At 48.4% G+C, this 21,440-nt stretch overlaps 1 protein-coding gene and 1 long non-coding RNA gene across 2 annotated transcripts in view; both read right to left on the reverse strand.

The window, feature by feature from the left end:
* Positions 1-21,440, reverse strand: part of ATXN10 (ataxin 10) — a 158,236-nt gene that overhangs the window by 5,356 nt on the left and 131,440 nt on the right. The gene's annotated exons all lie outside the window — the stretch shown is intronic.
* Positions 9,634-21,435, reverse strand: LOC123843152 (uncharacterized). The gene is made up of 2 exons (XR_010411270.1): positions 14,855-21,435; positions 9,634-12,184 (listed from the first exon to the last, which is right to left on the reverse strand). It is a non-coding gene; the product is annotated as an uncharacterized LOC123843152 (long non-coding RNA).

A 21,440-nucleotide genomic window follows, 5' to 3' on the forward strand; every position in this document is an offset into this window, starting at 1 on the left:
TTTATGTGTCAAATTCACTTTATAGATCATTTGAGAGAGAGAGCGAGAGAGAGCACAAGCCGGGGAGGGGGGAGGGGCAGAGGGAGAGGGAGAAGCAGGCTCCCCACTGAGCAGGGAGCCCAACGTGGGGCTCGATCCCAGGACCCCAAGATCATGACCTTAGCCGAAGGCAGTTAACCGACTGAGCCACCCAGGCTTCCCCCCAAATTCACTTTCAGGTCAGGTGAGTGCAAACACTAAAGCTGGAACTGTCCGATGAGGAAGACTCCTCTAAGAAAGGCAACACCTGTCAGCTACCGGACCCGTGGCACTTACAAAGTCCTGCGCTGTACGGGAACACAGGGCCCGGTGGGGACAGGGACTCTGTTCGGGTCACCGCTGTAGCTCTCTAGCTGGAAGACTGCTGAGAACGGGGATCAGCAAATCAGGGCCTGTGTTTTTTGTGGACACAAGTTTAGTTTTTGTATCTTTAAATGCTTGGGGAAAAAAAAAAATCAAAAGACTACTACTACCGTGTGACACGTGAAAATTATTTGAAACTCAAACTTCAGTACCCATAATACATGAAGTTTTGCTGGCACGCGGCCATGCCCGTTCATTTATGTACCAACTACGGCTGCTTTCTTGCTCTGACAGCTGAGCTGGGGGCAGAGACAGTATGGCTGGCAAAGCCAAAAACACAAAATTTAAGCCTTTACAGAAAAGGCTGGTCAACCTCCGGCCTAGAACATGGAAAGCATTAGTCAGTATTTGTTGAATTTTATAAATGAGCTTTTAAAAGTCCTGGCACTGAAAAACTTGTATTATTTAAAACAATTTACATATATTAAAAGGTTTCGCTGGTATGTGTGTATACATACTACGTTTGCCATATGTATGTATAATGCTTTAAGTCTACACATGTACGATGTATACATGTGTATCTAATATAATCTATACTCTGGATATAACCAGTAGACGTACTATATTTCAGTATCTACATTTAATTTTTGCTTCCAGGATATATTCTTTAAAATTATTTGTAGGCAACAAATCCATTTATGGCAAGGGATTTACGTACTTCCTAACAAAGTAGACTATTAAACAGGGCAGAGAGTATGAAGAAACCTTTTACGAGGCTGGTCTGAGAAGAGGATGCTCAGCGAGGCCAGCCTACTTTAGCAGGCCTTTACAAAAACCAGTGATAATCTTTGCTAAAGATGAGGATGGTTTTAAATAACTTCCATATCTAAACTAGTATCTTCACAGAATTGGTACAACTGCAGAATTTTTCAGAGTGCAAGAAAGGAGTTTAGTTTAAAATGGTTCGGGAAATGCTTCACATTGCTAAAAACCAAAATACTTCTACATGTGCCAAGTCTGTCAGCCAAAGAACAAGCATGGGACGCGGCACCGAACGGGTGACTTCTCCTCCTGCTGCAATGACCTACTTCTGCCTTCGTCCCAGCCACTCAAGTCCGAGAAACTGCCCCCGTGGCAGGGGTGGCGTGTTCGGGGTGGGGGCGGCATTCCTGGAGTCCTGACCGACCTCAGCCCTGCCCTCCAAGTATGTGCTTTCTGAGGGAAACCATGGCACTTCCCAAACTGCTGCCCAGGGACCCCCGGGCTCCCCTGAGCCTTGTGCTGGAGGAGGAGGAGTTGTGCAAACCCGGGAGGACTTCCAAGTGGAGGTGGTAAAAGAGAAAGAGCTCAGACAGCCCAGGGGCGTTGGGAGAGTAGGAAGGTGCTGAGCTACGGACGCAGGAGGGATGGCAGCTTAGCTGCAACACTGGGCAGAGGAGGCGGTTGGGCAGGAGAGGTCCTTGTGGAGGGACAGACCTGGAAAACACCACCGCCATTCTTCCCCAAAGCAGCCCTCGCTTCTTCTGCACGGGCTGCCTCCACCTCCAAATGCCGACATACTTCACCTCACTTCCACCTTCGTCTACCATAATTACCTTCCGCTCTTCACTCTCATTATGTCATTCAGCTAACTACATACTCTTCTCTGTCGGAAAATTAAAGCAGGAGTCTTTCTTGTGCGGCTTCTATCTGGGGTCTCCCTACTGGAAACCAGAGTGTGCCCAATAATCACCACAAACCACCCATCTGGCTCCCTCTTCCTTCTCCAAATTGTTGGTCTATCTGGTTTCTAATTTCCCCCCACACTTTTGTATTTTAATACGAGGGAACATCTGTGGGTCAAGTGTCTCAGCGTCGTGCCGATACGTGCTGCCCTGGGCTCTGCGGTGTGTCAGGTCTTAACAGCATTTACACATGGATGGATGCGTCCTCTCTTATTTGCCACTTACTGGCTAATTATGAGTCCTGAGAGTGGTAAAAACAACAAGGCTAACAGAAGAGGGTGGGGGAATCTACAAATCGCCAGCTCTGTAGATTACAGGTCCCCAGCTGAAGAACACAACATAGTACTTGGGGTTAGCAGCTCGTCTTCTCAGAGGGAAAAGTCATCCCAGAAACACCGTCTCTGAGAGCAGAGAGTGCCTGCTGGCCTCCACATCCCTAGGGAACTGGGACATCAAAGCAAGTGCCACAAGGCCCAGGAGAACGAACTGTGTCCACGCAAGTGTCAACCAAAGACGTTTTCTCTCCCGGCCTCACCCAACTCGGCACTCTCCTAGTGCTTCTGAAACAAAGGGCACATTCTCTGCGCTTGGTACGCACAATTTACTTTCCATAAGTGGAGCTTTCCGGGGGAGATCCGACGGTGACCCCCTCACAGGCTTCCTCCCAGCCCGGAACGCGTCTCTACCCCACACGGCCCCGCGTCCTCAGCAGTAGCCACACGTGCGTGCTTACTCCGGGCCCCTGACAAATCCCAGATGTCTAAAGCCCAAGCACCCAAGATGAGCCAAGTAGATGTCGCTGTCACCGTGACCAGCCAGCCTGTCCGTCTGGCGGGGGAGTGACGGGAAGATGATACCCTGCCCTCCGTCACCACACGCACTCCCCACTCCAAAAGCTTCTGTGGCCGAGCGAGGGCCGCGCGGCAGGTATCTCACATCCACGGGGTTTTGGTGGTCGAGGATCCTCCGGCCCTGAAACTAATTTCGTACATTACGTATTTTGAACTCGTCTCCCTAGCCACTTGAAAGCATAGTGTGGTATGAAGAGTCAGAGTCTGGTGTCCATGTCACACACAGGTTTTGGGATCAGAAACAACCAATACCACTTCTAACTTAAACCACACGAGAGGCTTCTGGGGCCATGAAGTGGTTCCATTTGTATTCGGGGCAGCCCTCCAATGTCGCTTCTGAGACGCCAGCGTGCCGTGTGCTTGGCCAGGCCAGAACACGGCTGGCATGTCCCAGACGCTCAACAATTCCCCCAGTGCCCCTCGTGTCCCTCCCCTCCGTGACCCTCCCTCTCGGTGCCCCTTCTCAGGCTGCTGTCACCGGGTAAATCTGAGTCCTTCTACAGAACATGCGCACCTGTGGGCTGGGACTGCTGTCCTCGTCACTGGACCTCCTGGCACACAGAGGAGACACTGTTCAGCTATTTGCTGGACGAAGGCCCCTTGGTGCCTGCCTTCTCTCTACCTGGAAGTTCTTCCGCAGCATCTGGACCGTACGTGAGACGTTACTGAGTAAGTGCATGCAGATGCCCAGCACTATTCACAAAGTCAGCCTTGGGGCTGCAGGGGCGAGCTGGCCCCGGCCGGCGCTGAGCTGGCTGGGCCTCACCGTGGAGACCACGGCAGGAGAGGGCGTGCTGCCCCTGGGGATCGCGGGGCCCTGAGGACCGACATGGTGTGAGCAGAAGCCAGAGGGAGCGCAGCAGAGACAGCCTGGGAGCTCAAGGCCCCGTCTACCAGGCAAGAGGATGGTTGTCAAGCACGCTGGGCTCTCTGGGATAAAGGACTCGTCGGCTCACAAGCTGCCTCAAATGAACTTCTCTTCAGGGACATTATTGTTGCCTTCAATGTACGCAAGGCTTTGCCAGGATCTCATCCCAGAGTCTCTCACAGAAAGAGCGTCAGTTTATCTGCATACAACAGTCTAGAGGTGATAGTAAGAGAGTGGCGGCAGCCTTCCCACGCCCAGAACATGTCAGGGACCATTCCAGGCACTCAGAGAAAGCACTCGATCCTCTACAAACACGCTATGCAATAGGTGCGTACTATCACCCCCATTTTACTGATGAGAACACAAGATACAGGAGGCTCGGGCCTGTCCGCGGTCACACAACCGAAGTGGCCAAGTCAGGGTGGGGTGTGGGCTCCAGCACCCTCCCTCGGAACAACAATGCCACACAGCTCCCAAGCACTCGTCAGTGAGCACACAGGCGAGGAGAGACCTCTGCGGGAGGGGTGGCCGGTTCTGCCTCTGGCTCAGTCTGAATGCAAGCTTCGAAGCTTTGCCTATGCCGCCAGTTAAAGGAATGCTAGGTTTTATGACACTTGAAATAAGGTCCCCGTCTCTTCAAAGAAATCCCAAAGGATAAAATAAGCTTGGAGATACTAGTGAGAATGACCACCTCTGCAAAGTAACTTGGGAAGTAGCTAATGAACAGTTCAAAATGAAATTAATATTTGGAGTAGAAAAAATAAGTAGTCTCATCTAAATGACCAAGACCAGCGTTGGCCTAGCACTAACGATGTCCTACGTTACTACAGCATATCTGAGGGTCAGAGATACTTCTAAGCCACCACGGCTACATTAAAAACAGTGTGGGGATTCTGGCAGACTTTAGACGAGACACAGCAGGTACCAAAGAGTCAAGGAGGTTTCTCCTGCTGCGTACACTAGGCGCCGAGCATCTGTCGTCACTGTCCTTGACCCAGATGTCACCTGGGGATGGTCTGCTCCATGGGTCACCCGTGGCCGTCCTGGCTCACCTCTCCATCTCTCCCCCTGCTCCTCGCCAAGTCCCAGAAAGTCAGCCATCAAGGGTGGGTGGGCCTGCAGACGCTGGGTCGTCCTGCATCAAAGCAAGCAGGGAAGGGGGTGGCAGTTCCCATTCGTGCTGTCGGCTTCCGTTTCTACCACAGTAACAGGTGAGCTACGAGCAGAGTGCAGACCCGGAACGCTCGATGATCTTGTTACAGGAGGAACTCTGCGTACAACCTCCAGGAGACATTTATAATGTGCAAATATATTCCACAGTGACTGGAAATAACTATCCCTCCAGATGACTTAAAGGCCACAGCTGGTTGTGGTGGGGACACTAAGTTCTAAAGCTCCTCCCGGACACTTGTCTTAAAGCTTCCAGAGTACCAGCTTCCTCACTCTGGGGGGAAAATCTCATCTCATTATAGACACCTCTGATATTCCAACACGTTCTTCCTCCTCTCTATGCTTCTTGAACATGACCCTGGTACAAGAACAGAGTGTAGACACCAATCAAGACTTAAGCTGCTGGTCACACACCCGACTGTCCCAAGAACTGAACCACAATCTAGTCACTCACACAGCTAAAGTGAAGACACTGCGCTCGGTGCTGGGGACATCACAGCTCCCAGGACGGTTGCGTCCCTGCCCTTGCGGCACCTATGTTCCAGAGACCGACTCACCAGACAAGGGTGGTGGGAGGACGCCTCTCTGAGGAGGCACCCCCAAGCTGAGACCCACAGGATAAAAAGAAACCGGTCACCTAGTCACCTAGTGAGCCGGGGCAGACAGCTGTGGGCTGCATATAAGCCACGGAAGCACCAAGAAACGTCGAGGGGGCACCTCTGTGGCTGGAGCGGGATGTGGGGAGAGTGGAATGAAATGAGGCAGAGGTAGGCAGAATTCTCCTGAATTCTGAGGATTCAGGAGATGGTAAGGACTGTATTTTATTCCAGTAAAATTAGAAGCCATAGCAGGAGTGAAGTAGAAAAATCAAGACACTCTCTTGGGGCAGCTGCATGGACAGCGGTTTGGAGTGAGGCAAGCGTGGGAAGGGGGGGGTCCATGAGGAGCCCACAGTGGCCAGAGGAAGGTCATGGAACAAGACAGACCTGGGTTCAAATTCCAACACTGCCATTTCATAAGATGTGTGATTTGGGGCAGTTTATATAAGCACGCCAGGGTAAAGCTGGTCAGGTCACTGAGGGGACAGCAGGAGGGGACGTCTGCGGTGTGTCTCGCCCCGCACCTGGCACCCACCACCCCTGAGAGACAGCAGGAGCCCCAGGCGGGCTGTGGAAGCCCTGGCTCCTGTCTGGCCTGGGGCTTCATTACCCTCTGCCTCAGCTTCTTCACCCATTCTGTGAGGGGGACAAAGCCATTCCCCCGCATGCTGGAGGACAGCCCAGGACTGAGACAAAGCTCTTGGGTCCTGGAGTCAGAAAGCACAGGTTCTAAATGCTGAGCCTGCTGAGCACCAGCGCAGAGCCGTGGCCAGTTACAAAACCTTTCTACCTCAACTTTCTCTTCTGTAAAATGGGGATCATAACAGTATCTGTCTCAAAGAGTGGTCATGAGGTTTAAATAAAATTCAGATGCCTGGCATGGAAGAGGCTAGTTCTGTTAGACTCACAGGCCGGCCACTACTGTACCCCCAGCGGTCAACAAAGCTGGGCCACAGAAAGGGCTAGAGGGGCGCCTGGGTGGCTCAGTCATTAAGCGTCTGCCTTCGGCTCAGGTCATGATCCTAAGGTGCTGGGATCGAGCCCCATATCGGGCTCTCTGCTCGGTGGACAGCCTGCTTCTCCCTCTCCCTCTCCCCCTGCTTGTGTTCTCTCTCTCCCTGTCTCTGTCAAAAAAATAAAATTAAAAAAAAAAAAAAAAAAGAGCTAGATCACCTGGGTCAGGAAAAACCTCTGTCTATTCAATTGTCAGCACCACTTAGTTCTCTGGCCGCTGTCCCACCCGCCCCCCAGCACATGTGACCGTTCAATGCATCCCTGAAACCAGTTTCCCCGCCAGCACCCGATGCCACATGGGGGTCTCATTAAACACAGCACCATTCCTGGGTTTCTCCATTCTCCCTTTGTCAATTTTCAGTGCAGGGACAGAGAGTGAAGGTGATCACCATGGAGGGAGGAGGAGCGGAAACAGTCTGTGCATACTCGTCTGTGTGCTCAGGAAGCATCAAGTAAGGGTCCGTGATGGGGACAGCCTGATGCCGCCGTGGCCATGACCTTCGTGGAACATTCATGAAAAGCAGCACGTAATTCCACATGATTATCAGAGCCACAATGTTACGTGACAGCAGAAGATGGAACAATGAAAGGGGGTCTTGCTCGAGCTGGAATCCTGGAAGACTTCTCTCCGGTATTCTCTCCTGTGTATTTCAAACTGGAAGAACCAGTCGGGGTTGGCCAGTGTACACAGGGGAGAAGCCCAAGCGTGTGCGAGCCTGGGAGAGGAAGGAGCTGGGGACACCAGCGGAGGAGGGAGGTCAGTGCGCCAGGAGGGAGACTAGCAAGGGCTGACAGGTGGGGTCAGGCAGGGAGGCGGAAAGTCTAGGAAGATGCGCCCCCTCCCCACCCCCGCTCAAGCCGGCACTTACTACCGAGCACTCTCTTTGCCAGGGACGTCTGCAAAAGAGGTCAATCGGACGCATTTGCCTTCGGGGAGCTCACAAGCAGGTATAGGCAGCAGATCCAGTGGGGGCGCGTCACCAGCTCCTGGGGGCAGAGAGGACAAGCTCGGCCAGGGCTCCGTCCCTGAGAAGCCGAGCGCCTGTCCCCACCAGACCGCAAGCCCCACGAGAGCACGGAGGGGCCTCCTCCTTGGCCAGCACTGTATCCCCAGCAGCGAGAACAGTGTCCACCACATGCCCCAGCGGACAGCAGGAAACGCAGAAGCCACAGATGGAAGCAATGACAAAGACACACACCAGGGACCTGAATCCAGCAACACAGGAAAAGGATCGTGTCTGAAAGGCTGTTTCACATTCTGGCTCTACCTGCTATCAGGATGGTCACGTGCTAGTAATGAAGACGGTATCAGGGAGGGGCCGTGGAAGACCCATCCTCTGAACACAGAACAGAGCCAGGAAAAGAATCATGCCTACGGGACAGTGACTTATGACAAGGTGGCCCCGTGGAGCCAGGGGTAAAAGGAAGGTCTTCTCGTAGTGGGGCAACTGCAGAACCACAGGGGGACAATGAAAAAACTGCACCCTGACTGTACATCCGAGTAAGAACTAGCTTCCGGTAGATGGCAGCTCTGTCAGAAAGGCAAGACTGGAGAGCTGCCAGCGAAAACACAGAAAAAGGCTCTTCCAGCCTCAGGGTCTCAGTGAGACACAAAACCCACTAACCATAGAGGGAAGAAAAAACACCTGAGCACCCCAGAAGTCAGATCAGAGTCAGCTCTGGAAACTGGGCTGGGTAAGAAGGGGCCCAAAGGAGCCCTCCAGGGGATGGGACCAGCCTGAATCTCCATCTGGGTGAGCGCTGCAAGGGTGTGTACATGTGCGGAGACGCCCACACGTTGTACACTCAATATCTCAACGATAAAGATACCGTAAGAAAAATAAAAACAAGAAAATAAAACAAGCCATGAATAGGAGAGACTCTTTCAATGCACATAAATGAACAAAGAATTCACAGCCTGAATACAGGAACATGAATCAATTTTGAAAAGAGAAAGAAATTGTAAATAGAGACAAAGAAATATCTGACCGCATCTTCGTGACACAGGAAGTCCCGATGGTCGGTAAGTGTCAAAACATGCTTATGACTAACCAGAGGGATTCAAACAGCATCATGGCAGCATGCTGCATTCATCAGAAGGGCAAACATTTTAAAGTCTGTATCAAGGGCTGGGGAAGATGTAGGACGGGAGTATAAATTGGTACAGCCGATTCTGAAAAGTTCGGTGTCCTGGAGAAGAGCGTTGAAGATACACAAACTACAAGACAGAAATTCCAGAAATGTTCAAGCACCATTCACTATTAACTGTAATAGCACCCAAGTGGAAATACCTAAATGTCCACCAACAGCTCAATGAAGTAACTATTACATGTTCTTGGGATGGAACACTCACGATGAACTACTTGCAACGATTTGGAGAACGATTTTGAGTGACAGATGACAAAACAACGCAAGCCATGATTCCATGTAAGCGGATTCAGAAACAGCCAACCACAGCCCCCTGTGCAGGAAGGCATGCATGGGAGCCCACCGGGGAAGCGCGGAGGCTGCTCCAGGCTCTGCAGAGCTGGGCCACGATCCTGTCTGCACCTGGGTGCTGGTTACACGTACGTCTGCTTTACAATCTTTTTTTTACAAGCAGCACGTACACACTCTTCCCACTTTTTGGTGGGCACGTTCTGTTTCAAGATAGGAACGGTCTCGTAAACTTAGCATGACAACTGAACTAGGACTGAAGGTGTGCAGGTCTGCCAACTCGCCTGCACTAAGAAATACTGCCCCAACACCCCAAGCTTCCGAATTCTGTGGGTTCTACCACCTCAGTGCACAGACGTTGTGCAGCGCGTGCAGCGGGCTCCCAGGCCACGGCCCAACCAGCTATGCATCAGCAGCCAGGTGGGAGGAGGCAGCTGGGCACCTTCGCCACCATTTCCTTCTTGAAAACCTGTTAGGATTTCCTGGTGCTTCCTAATCTTAACACACAGAAGAAACGCTTGAATAAGAGTGGTGCTAGCTTCTAAAAGTGCTTTAGGAGAGAAAGAAAGAAGTCGTTTTGATTCTGACAATCTGATTTCTCTCAGAAAATGTGTTGTCTTTTTCTAGGCTTTTCCTATCCTTACCCAGAAAGCGTAGAGATCTTTATCTGCATCTGACAAAGTCATCATTTTGTGAGCTTCTAGAAGAATGAAAAATTAGGCCATGAACCAAACACGAAGACAAGTATCTCTTGTAAAAGTAAGGCTCGTCGTGGTCATGTGAAAAATGTCAAGTGCACGGTTGGGTCCTTGTTGTCAAACTGCAATCCACCTCCTATTTTTGCTTTTGCCTGGCTTCCGTCCACCCATGAGGCTTCTTCCCAGCATGGGGCCTGTTTTCAGTTGTACTCAGTTAACCCTGAAGAAAAGGTCTGTCCACTCCTCAAACAGCCTTTCCTGGCAGCTCGCAGAAACCAACGGGCCTTGTTGGGCTGGGAGCAGGCGGATTTCTCGGGGTGGCCAGGGCTCACGACCCACAGCACAACGCCTGCTGCCCCGGGGCCAAAAGCACTTCACCTCTGCCTCAGAAGGGATATGCAGCAGACCAGAGGCCGGTAAGAGTGGGAAAGGGGATATCTGAAAGTTAGCTTTCTTTTTATGTTTTCCGGATCTGTGCCAGTGTCCAAGTGAAGGAGTGAATGTAGGTCCACAAAACCACGGACTAAGAAAGCCTGAGCAAAAGGAGGCCTCCCTTTCCCTGTCGCCAGGCCAGCATGCCTCACTCCTGTGAGGCAGTCAACTCCGCGCAGGAAGCAGGCCCTGTATTTCCTACAGGTGGTTTGCAGGAAGACACCAAGAGGCTCGGGATGCAGGGCCCCTGGTGCGGCTCTCTTCCGTCCCACCCGCTGGTACCGCCTGGAAAGTGGCATCTGGACATACATTTCCCATCAGCCTCCAAGCAGGGGCTCAGCACACAGCTTCCTTCACGGAGTCAACAAGGACTAGCTGCTCACCGAGCTCGTTCCTTCAGAGACTCAAACACTCACCCAATAGGCTTTGTTTGGTTTTCATTTTTTCTTTTTTTTAATCTGATGGTTCTAGAAAAGTAAGTGGCACAGAGAGCACAACACTTCCTGCTAAGACTGAGGCTCTCAAAACAAAAGAGCCAGGGAATTACTACTTAACAGTGCTGGACTGACTGTGGCACACCGATGTTTTGACCAGACCCTTGTCTGTCACTGCTAAATTTGACTGAGGTCATTTTAGGCAAAAATACTGACATTAGTCAGGAATACCTGGAACACGTTTCTCTCTGCCAAGCTTCGGCAACCCAATCTCTCCCCAAGTGTTTTACAAAATACACGGTCTGTGTAGCAATGTTATTTTAAGTCCACCAATTTTAAAAAAATCATTTATTAACATCCTAAACACACTCAAAAGTCATTGCTCTTTTTAATAAAGAAAGGGAATGCAGAAAGAAAAACTGGCAAATAATTAACTTTGTAAGAAAATACATAAAGCTAAATACTACTACTACTTCTTAAGCATAGGTCATGCATCAGGAACTAGAGACCCTTTATGTGCCTGTGGTGAGTAGGTTCTCAATTCAGCAGCTCTTCCGAAGGCAGACCCTCATCCTCGGGGACTGCTGCGCCTACCAACTGCCCCTACCAACTGCCCCAGGGCTCTTTGTCACATGAGATCTGCCAGTGACACCTCTTGGTAATGACATTTGGGGACAGAGGGGAAGTAGATTACAAGGCACCAAAAGAATCTCTTCATGGGGTGCCTCACTGGCTTACTCAGTAGAGCATGAGACTCTTAATCTTGAGTCATAAGTTCAAGTCCCACACTGGGCACAGAGATTACAATCAATCAATCAATGGATCTCTTGGTAACTGGTAAACTTTGCTCTCTGGAATCGGACTGCAGCCCCACAGGAGGCTGCGTTTGAAGGAAAGTGTCGCACATGTGAAGTTTAGGCTGACGTTTCGGACATTTCTTTATGGTCTCGTCTATACGGTAGATGTAAGCATCCTGAAATGCAAAGAATTACTAAAGCTCTACTGTATCCTGTAGAGACACTGGGGACATGTGCAGAATGACCATGGTGCAAAGATACTGTTAGAGAAAGCAATTTTGGAAAACAAGTCTCTGGTCCATCCAGACACTGGAATACTATTCAGCCCTAAAAAAGCAATGAGCTGTCAAACTCTGAGAAGTCATGAAGACTCTTACTGGAGCACTAAGTCAAAGAAGCCAATCTGAAAGGCCTCATACTGTGTAATTCCGACTTTCACAAGACATTCTGAAAGAGCTACAACTATGAAGACAATAAAAAAGATCAGTGTTTGTGGAGAGGGATGAACAGGCAGAGAACAGATGGTTTTGCGGGCAGTGAGAACGCTCTGTATGTTACAACGGTAGACACGCGTCATACACATTTGTCTAGACTCCCAGAATGCACGACCCCAAGAGTGAGTCCTCATGTAAATGGTGGACTGTGATGATGGGTGACAGTGATATGTCAGTAGACAGTCACCAACTGTAGCAATGTCCCACTCTGCTGGGGAGCGCTGATGATGAAAGAGGCTGTGCACGTGCGGGGACAGGAACATGGCGGAAATCTCTGTACCACCTTCGCAATTTTGTTGCAAACCTAAAACTGCTCTAAGAAAATCTTAAAAAAAAAAAAAACAGGAAAAAAATGATATAAAAAATTATTTCATGTCGTTTCAAAATTAAAAATACCTTCGTAGGCTAGCAAATTCACAACCACCATGGAAGACTAGTAAGGAGGAATTATTGAGGTGAGAATGTCTACTATGTATTCCCAGGGACATTCTTTCCCTAAAGTTACACTCATTGGACGGCACTGTTAAATCAATCAGCCACAAGGTGCAGGATCCCTCAGGGTAAGAATTAATAGTAATAAATATCTGCATAAACTTTTGTTTCTGGTTTCCAATGAATTTTATGTGGTGTCACTTAAAACAGTAACTACTGAGAAGTATAATTAAGAAAACACTGTGTCATCTCAAAGCCAGGTGGCCGATGCGATAGGCCAGGGAGGTGGTTTCTAAGGCCACTGCTTCTCGTGTGGTGGTGGCGGCCCTGCCCGGGTCCTTGCCCAGGGTGAGTGCGTGCAAGGGGGAGGGGGCCGCCTGCAGGGAACATGGTCCACACTCGGCACCTCACCACAGGGAAAGACGGACTCCCATTTCCTAACTTCAGTGAGGATAAACCTCAAGTCATCTCACTCTTAGTGCAAGTCAACGAGATACAGCAGCCCCTGACGCACCCTGGCCTCAGAGATGGGGGAAGAGCAGAGCAAACCAGGCTTAGCAAGACAAAACCCGAGGACAGGCAGGTGGAACCACCGTGCCGCTCCTTGGCCTGCTCGACGCAGAATCCGTGTGCTGACGATACTCGTCATTTCTAGCCTCTGGTTTTAGAGATGGAAGGAAACTAGAAGCACATAACTAGAAGCTAAGCAGACACGATCTGAGGGAGTTCAATTTGACCTGTTTGAGTCTCATTTTAAAATTGTCTATTTGCCGAGACACCTGAACGAGGAAACGGCCCACTTTTGTGAAAGCCTCATTCATAACCGTGTAGGGACTCCTCCGGTCATCAGCTCCAGGCCCTGGGGAACTGGTTGCTAGGATACCACAGAAGCCACATAAACAGGACTTCTTCCCTCTTTCACTTTGAAGGGTTCCATTTAGATGCATCCGTGTGTGTGGGTGTGTGTGTGTGTGTTGGGGGGCTGTTGGTGGCATGTTACACTCTCAGCAGCCTGGGAGCAGCACCAAAACATTGTCCAATCCTGAGCCCCGGGCTCGGCTCACTCCCAGGGCCCCAGGGAGGCCTCTGCTAACCTGCGAGCCTGTATGTGTGCACTTGTTTGCTTTGCTTGGGGAGAAATATTTGGTTTGCACATCTTCAAACACACTAGGTGAGGGGTAAGAGAATCAATCAGGCTTTAAAAAACCAAATTAAATCACTGGGGAAAAAAGTTTACCTTTTTAAACTAAAGCAGCATGAAGAGTTTTTCTAGTGTTTGTCAGCCCAACAACTGAACAAATAATCACTGAATGTTCATCAGCTATTTAATACCGAGGACTCAGAAAAAAGAGAACATAGTTCTTTCCCTCCAGAGGGAGGGAAAGCTTTCCTAGCCGCTCACTGCTCTGAACGTGGGTGCAGTCAGGGTGCAGAAGCAAGACGACACAGATCCCACCCAGGAGAAGTTTTTCTAGAAGGAAAGAATTCACGCAATTTTTTTAATCCATTCTACTACTGAGGAGTCTCTGGGATGTTTCCACCTTGGGGCCATTATAAATCATGCCACCATGAACGTTCTTGCACATCTTCTGACAGACACTCGTGTGCACTTCTCTCAGGGATGTGCTGGGAGTGGAAAACCGGCTCACAGGGCAGGTGTGTGGGTCTGGGGTCAGCAGACTCTGCCAGAAAGTCTTCCAAAGGGATTATTCCAATTTCCATCCTCAGCAGCTTGCTCCACATCCTCGCCATCACTCGATACTGTCGGTCCTTTATATGAGCCATTCTGGCAGGTTTCTCATTGTGGGTTAAATTCACATTTCCCTGACGACTGGCAATGTCGACCTCTTTCCACAAGTTTACTGGTCATCTGGATTTCATCTTTCCCGAAATGCCATGAGTCTTCTTTTAAAACCTGAATTACCTTTTATAGAAGCCCTTTACATACTATGGACAGGAGTCCTCTGGGAGATATCCGTAACGCAAATCTCTTTTCCAAGTCTTTCTCTTATAGTACGTGGTCCTGGGTTACAATTTCTATGTCTTGTTTAAGAAATCTTTGTCTACCCCAACCTAATAACCACTTTGCTCTCCTACAGATGCCCTCTGGGGACTCCTAAGTTTATCTTTCACACGGAGGTCTGATTCATCTTGAGTTAATGTGTCTGAACAGTGTGAGGTGGGTAGTTGGGTTATTTTTTCCCCATTATGGACACTGAATTAGTCTAACTCCATTTATGGAAAAGACCATCCTTTTCTGGATGAGCTGCAGTGGGCTCTGTTGTGTATGCAGGAACCTGTTTCTGGATTCCCTACTCTGTTCTGTGATAGGACTTTTATTATCATGATTATTTGAGTCCTACCACTGATTCAAGTGCAATCGTACATGAAAATTCACCTTTCTCATAGGAATTAACACCTATAATAGGGTGTTTGTATGAGAACATCTATTTATTGAAAAACTGTATGCTGGGCACTTTACAAACATGATGACCCTGTGGGGGCCGGGCCCATTTTATAAGCAAAGAAGCTAAAACTCACAGAGGGCAAATGAAGTGCTTACAAGGTAGCAAGAGGCAGAACCTAGGTGTGTCAGGCCCCAGGGCCACTGCTCCTTCCACATGCCACGCTTCCTCAACACAGGGTCACTGGGAAAAACACCGTCTGCTTATCATTCCTGTAAACTGCTACATTTCTATACGCAAGTAAAATTTACAAATGAGATGTCTCCATGCTGAAAATAAAAAACATAAAAAAATAAAAAGGAAAAGAGAGAAAGGAGGGGAAGAAAGAAAAGAACAGATTAAAAAAAAATCCTGTTTGGACTCTCATTCTGTGCCTGTCCCCTCCCCCTCCAATAAAAACAAAACAAAACAAAAAAACCCACATCAAGGACAAATGATGAAAACACAGATCAAAAAAGAATGAAAGAAAAACATTTCAAATAAAGCTCAGTGGTTTCTATTTGGAAACAACAACACAAAATCCCACTTGCCACAATGAACGGACAAATAAGAAATTGACTCTGTGGCAGAAGAGCTGGGATTTTCCGACGGCATCTGCCACCGTGTCATTACCGTGGGTGACCCACAAGCGAGCGGGCGAGTGAACAGCTGGACCCCGGCTGGGCTTGTGCCCCCTGGCGCAGCAGCAGTGAGTGGGGGGCAGTCCTTCCCCGCTAAGCACCCTTTCGACATGTTGTCTTTTCCCCGAACCTGGAAATCCCCGCTGGCCTCCAGAATCGACCTCTAAGAAATGGAGCCTCGGTCCTAGGTTCCTAGCCTGTGGGGGTGGGGGTCAGCCCTAGTTTGCTCTGACAGGACAGCCAGCCTGAAGTGCCTAATCCCCAAGGGTGGCCAAGAAAGTGGAGGAGACGTCTCACAGGGTCCCAACCGCAGACTTCCCCTGGGGAACGAGGCCTGTCCCCCACAGGTGTCACATGCCCTCATCCCGACCCCAAGGAGGATGCTTACATAGTACGTGGGCATGACCAGCTGACCCAGAGTGATCGGAGTGTGGGGGGATTTTTATTAACTGACAGTTAACATCAGCATGATTCCTGGTCTAAGCATACTCCAAAAGATACATTGCTTTTTGACACAAAATACTGAAATCAAAGTTCAATTAAAACTTGGCTGGTGTTAATTAGAAGAAGGGGTGAAACCGAACAAATCTGGAATAATATCACTGCTGAACCGAGCTTACTTAATTCACAAAAGAACCACAGAACCCATGGGAGAGATTTCTCTTGGGCTTCAAACCACCCCTACTCCCACCAATAAACCACACACACCCTCCCTGGGCTGCTATCTGTTCACTGTTTTACTCATTTATCTACCCCCCAGGAAGCATTTATTAGATGTTTACTATGTGCCAGATGGTGGCATATTATACCGAGGTGAAAAACAAAAATGGTCCCTGCCCTCAGAGAACTTGGCCCAGGGTAACCGAGATGTAAATGCACAAATATTTAACGACAGACTGTGATAAGCTGACAAAGCAGGTTCTAGGAGGGGTGACCTGACCTCCCCGGGCTCCAGGGACACTTGGCTGAGGACGGGACCGAGGGAGCTGGGCAGGCAGCACGAGGAGGACCGGACCAGGGGAGGGTAGTTCAGGTGAGAGGTCAGTGTGGGTGACTGCCTGAGGTGACAATTAGGTTCATCTGAGAAACAAAAAAGGAAAGTGTGTCTAGGGGATGCTGCAGAAGGGAAGGAACAGCTCTGGATAAAAATGGGAGGCAGGCAGGGGCAGGGTCATACGGGGCCTTTCAGGATATGCTGGAGACTCTGGGTTACTCTACGCACAATGGGCAGTCCTGGAGATTCTGTAAATGGGGCATATTTGTGAGAGATGGTGTGGGGGGCAGGGAGAGTCAAGAGAGACAGAGAGGAAGGATCCTGTTCTGGTTTTAAAAGATCGCACTGAATGGATGGGGAATCCTTATCTGCTGAACACCCCAAGGGAAGGAGGGGAATAGGAATTGGGAAGCTACGGCTGACCCAGGCCAGGGTGACGAGAGTATGCACGGGGTGGTGGGAAGGAGATGGATGAAAGTGGATGGACCTGGGACATGTTCCAGAGAGAGAATCAGTAAGATGTGGTGACACCTTAGAGGCAGGAGAATAAAAAGAAACAGCATCACGCATGGCTACCAGATTTCTGACCTGAGCAACTGGATGGATGGAGATATTCCCCCAAGCACTGAGAAAGAGAGGGGATGGTTTTACGGGGATAGTAATAGTTCAGCTTTAGACATGCTAGGTTTGGAGCGTCGGTAAGACATACAAGCAAATGTTAACACAGGGTGTTAGAAACTTGTCTGAGAAGCAGAAGAGAGCTTTGTCTAGAGACTGAATTTGGGAGCCACAGGAAAAGAGATCTTTAAAGCCATGAGATACCCACAATACAAGTCCATGTCACCATCTCCACGGTAACAGACTGGTCCAAGCCACTATCACCTCTTGCCTGGACGACTGCCATAGCCTTCTTACAGGATTCCCTGTCATTCTGTGGGCCCAGAGAGTGTCTGGCACATAAAAGGTATTCAACAAACACGGAATGAACTTAAAGAATAAATGGGTGGGATTCCTTAGGGAGAAGATGCAGAGTGAGGCGAGCACTCCTGAGCTCCACAATGTCCAGGAGTGCTCCGACATTTAAGAGCTGTGCAGAAGAGGAGGCAACAAAGGACTCAGAGAGGAAGGATCCAGAAAGACCTGAAGAAAACCTATAGAAGGTACTATCATGAAAGCCAAGAAAGAAGCAGTTATGTTAAGGAGGAAGTGATTAATTCTTTAGAACTGAGTTTTAACACGACGAGAACAACAAAGTACCACTGATTCTGGCAACACGGTGATGACTGGCGACAGTAAGCAAATGATGAAGCTTATGAGCCCCTTCACCTACCTACATGCCCTTTTGAAGACCTACTGGATTTTTTAAAGACACAAACCTTCAACCACAAAAAAAATTTCAGACGCTAAAAGGCAGACAGAAAAGAAGTAACAGGGCCATGGCTTACGGTTGTGTAATTTAGCAAACCCAAGAAAGTTGCCCCTAAACTGGCAATGAGAGAAACATTCTGCCCTGCAGAACCCCCCAAAGCTCAGATGTTGGTGCCCACATGTACCTCTTCAATGGGAGGTAAAAAAGAAGGCCTGTTTGCAAAGTTAAAACGTAGGTGTATCCCTAGATCCCCTTTCTTTACCTCAACAGAAGACTGGAAGATTCATTAATCAATGACAGGATAAAACAGAGATACTCTGGCATGGGAGGATAACAGATACCATGCCGGAAATAATGTAATGAAGTGAAAGTATACACGTTAAAATGTAGAGGTCCTGCAGCTCTCCCAATAAAATGGTGGTATCAGGCATACATTTTCTTTTTTTTTTTAGATTTTATTTATTTATTTGACAGAGAGAGACACAGCGAGAGAGGAAACACAAGCAGGGGGAGTGGGAGAGGGAGAAGCAGGCTTCCCGCAGAGCAGGGAGCCCAATGCAGGGCTCGATCCCAGGACCCCGGGATCATGACCTAAGCCGAAGGCTCACGACTGAGCCACCCAGGTGCCCCTCAGGCATACATTTTCAAACAAACTCATCTACTTCCTCACCAACAGCCCCACTTTAAAGGAAATTCTAAAGATTTCAGGCAGAAGGAGGATGATCCCAGCTGGACAAACAGAGATACAAGGAGTGAAGGGCAGGGAAAGTAGTAAATATGTGGATAGATCTAAATGAACACTGACATTATGGGGTTTGAAAATGGAATTAAAGTGTGTAACAACAACAGCATGTAAGTTGGGGGCCACTAAATGGTCCTGGGAAGGGGGTAAAGGTTTGAGAAACATCAGACTTTCCTTAGTTAATGATGCATGTTGTAATCTTCCCAGTATTAACAGAACAGAAGAAAGAATAAAGAACATTTAAACTAGAAAAAGATAAAAACTGAATTATACAAAATAATTAATCTAAAAGAAAGAAAGAAAGAGAGAAAAAGAAAATAAAATAGGAAGGACATATAGAGAGGCTTCAATATAAATAGATCAGTAATTGTATTAAATATAAATGGGCCAAACACAACAGCTAAAAGGCAGAGATTGTCAAACTAGATTAAAGAAAAAACCCAACTACATGCTGTTTACAAGAAACAACTCTGATACAGAGAAGTTGAAAATAAAAGGGTTGAAAATGTAATACCACGTAAATACCAACCAAAAGAAGACAGTATTGTTTAGGTGTCAATTCTCACCAAATTTATTTTAGTTCAATGCAATTTCAATGAATAACTCAATATGCAAGGATGTATTATTTTGATGAACAGAAAATATAAGAAAGGAAAAAACCTAAGAATGGGTGGGGGAGAGTGAATGGGAGGTCAGGACGAAAAGTCAGGGTAGTTAAGAGAATTCTCTGGCAAACTTGCCTGTGGGTGAGAGCAGAGGAACAGCATGGAAGGCGCCCTGGTGTGGTTTTATTCTACAATCTGAATCATGTCCCTTTTGCTCTGGCTACTAGGAAGCCAGGTTCTAATTTATGGCTCACATCTAAAGACTGATTCCCTAGGCTCTAGTGCTTCTTCATTTCTTCAAAACCATCATTTTCCCTTTGCTCTGAGATTTTGGTATGTTATCTCGTATCTTATTATGCCTAAAATTTACAGGCCTTTACAATGTGGTAGGCTTTAATAAATAAAACTCCAAAGAATTAATGAATATGCATAATACTAAACTACGTAATATTTTAACTTTTCTTGACAATTTTAAGAATATTCTGGGGTCTTGCAAGTCTTCATTAATTATCACCGTAAAAGCTAGTTATCTATACAGATTATCCATATACATGTTGAATGATTTCTCTTCTACATGAACAGGTTACTGTGGTTTCCCTGGACGTGTTCTATCCCCTCCCTGTGACTCATGAGGAGGCAGGACAGGAACGCGGCTGAGAACCAGGCACACACCAAGCTTACATTCTGGGTCTGATCTTAGGATGAGCCGCTGAGACTCTCCCAGTGTACGTCCTCATCTGCAAGATCGGGGTGACGATGACGACAGTACCTGCTTCGTGAAGCCGGCAGGATTAAATAAGGTGATGTGCAAAAACACACAGGAAGGATTCAGGGAATGTTTCTGGAAAGAAGGAGGGAAGGAACAGATCAAGGCCTGGCAAGGAGGAGGCCAAAGAGCCCGGAAGTGTGAACCACAGGTGGCATGTCTGTTCAGCCACAACATGCTGTGTGCAAGAGACTGTCGCAGCCGAAGATTAGTGACCAAAACCTTCGTTCACTAGGAGGTCAACTCGGGGTATACGAGACCCTGCGTGAATTTCTTTTTTCATAATAATTCATCTTTTTCATCAGGAAGCGCACCAACTGTAACTGTGCTCGAGCTTTCTTGTACTGCTTTCCTGCGACCGAAAGCTTTACTTTTTTCTTTTTCCTTTCTTTTTCTGGAGCTAAAACAAATTTCAGAGCTCTGTGAGGCGCAGAGCCTGTTGTGCCTGATTATAATGTGATGCAGTGAGCCAACTCCGTTTTACCTCAAAGAAGAGTCTTCTGAGGCTGTTTTGTCTTTTCCTGACTGAGCTTATAAACTGTTGTGCTCTTTAAAATCAGAGTTTCTTCTATTGCTAATCAGACAAATGATGGTATCTTTAGCATAGTAATAGCATGTCTCCATCTACGTACTTCAAATACATGATTTTCATCATCTCCTTTTCTCTTCTTCACAGAAACCACAGTGGGGGTGTTCGTTAAATGCCCCCCTCCCCCATCTTCTCAGTCCTAGGCTGGGCTACTCACTGTCTCTCAGGGTTACACTCTCCATGTCCTTATTCATCCCCCTCCCCAAACATGTGCAACTGACACAAGGGCACGCAGAGGCCAGGGCGAGAGACTGGACTGAATCCGGCTCTCACCACGAAGTCCTGAACTTACACAGAATACCTCTCAAACCTAAACAGGCTGAGCTCCTCATCACTGTTCTAGATCCGTTTCCTACAATGTCACTAAGGTGACATGATGGAGTAAGTAGGTTCCCTGTATGCCCTTCATCAAGGGTGGTCACCCAGGCAAAGGCAAGAACCGGAGCCCCCAGCTTCAATAAAGAGGATCACAGGACAGAACCCATCCAAAATGGGTACTTGGTGCCACTGAAATGTTTCTCCCCATTCCTGGGGCCTCTGAGTGCCCCTGATGTCCCTCTGTCACTAAACCATGGCTAAGATGGTTCTTCCCAAAGGACTGGATACTAAGACTGTCTAGAGCAGAACAAAAACAAAAAAAACACAAAAGAACCCCGAAATTCTTCATATTTACCCCAAGGAACACACACAGTTTGGAAAGGTGACATTGGCGCCCTGTCGCACACACGGGGACCGTGGATGAATGCTCTCCCCCCCAGAGTTTTAAAGCACTAGTGAGGAGAAGGCCGGTTTAGAATGCCCCCCACCTTGAACACTCCAGCTCACTACCCCGCACAGACTGCAAGAGTGATATTGCAGCTCCCGAACCTTGAGAAAGTGGCTTAGTTCTGAGGAACGAGCACACAAGAAAGCCAGTGGCCCCACACCCAGTGAACCCCAGGAAAGGGAACTGTGCCGTCCCGACTGCGGACGGACGCTCACGCCTCCCATGCAAGGATA

This window comes from Mirounga angustirostris, unplaced genomic scaffold (genome assembly GCF_029215605.1).
Source record: "Mirounga angustirostris isolate CCGP_5_RB_7025 unplaced genomic scaffold, mMirAng1.0.hap1 SCAF_5, whole genome shotgun sequence".
NCBI classification, from domain to species: Eukaryota; Metazoa; Chordata; class Mammalia; order Carnivora; family Phocidae; genus Mirounga; species Mirounga angustirostris.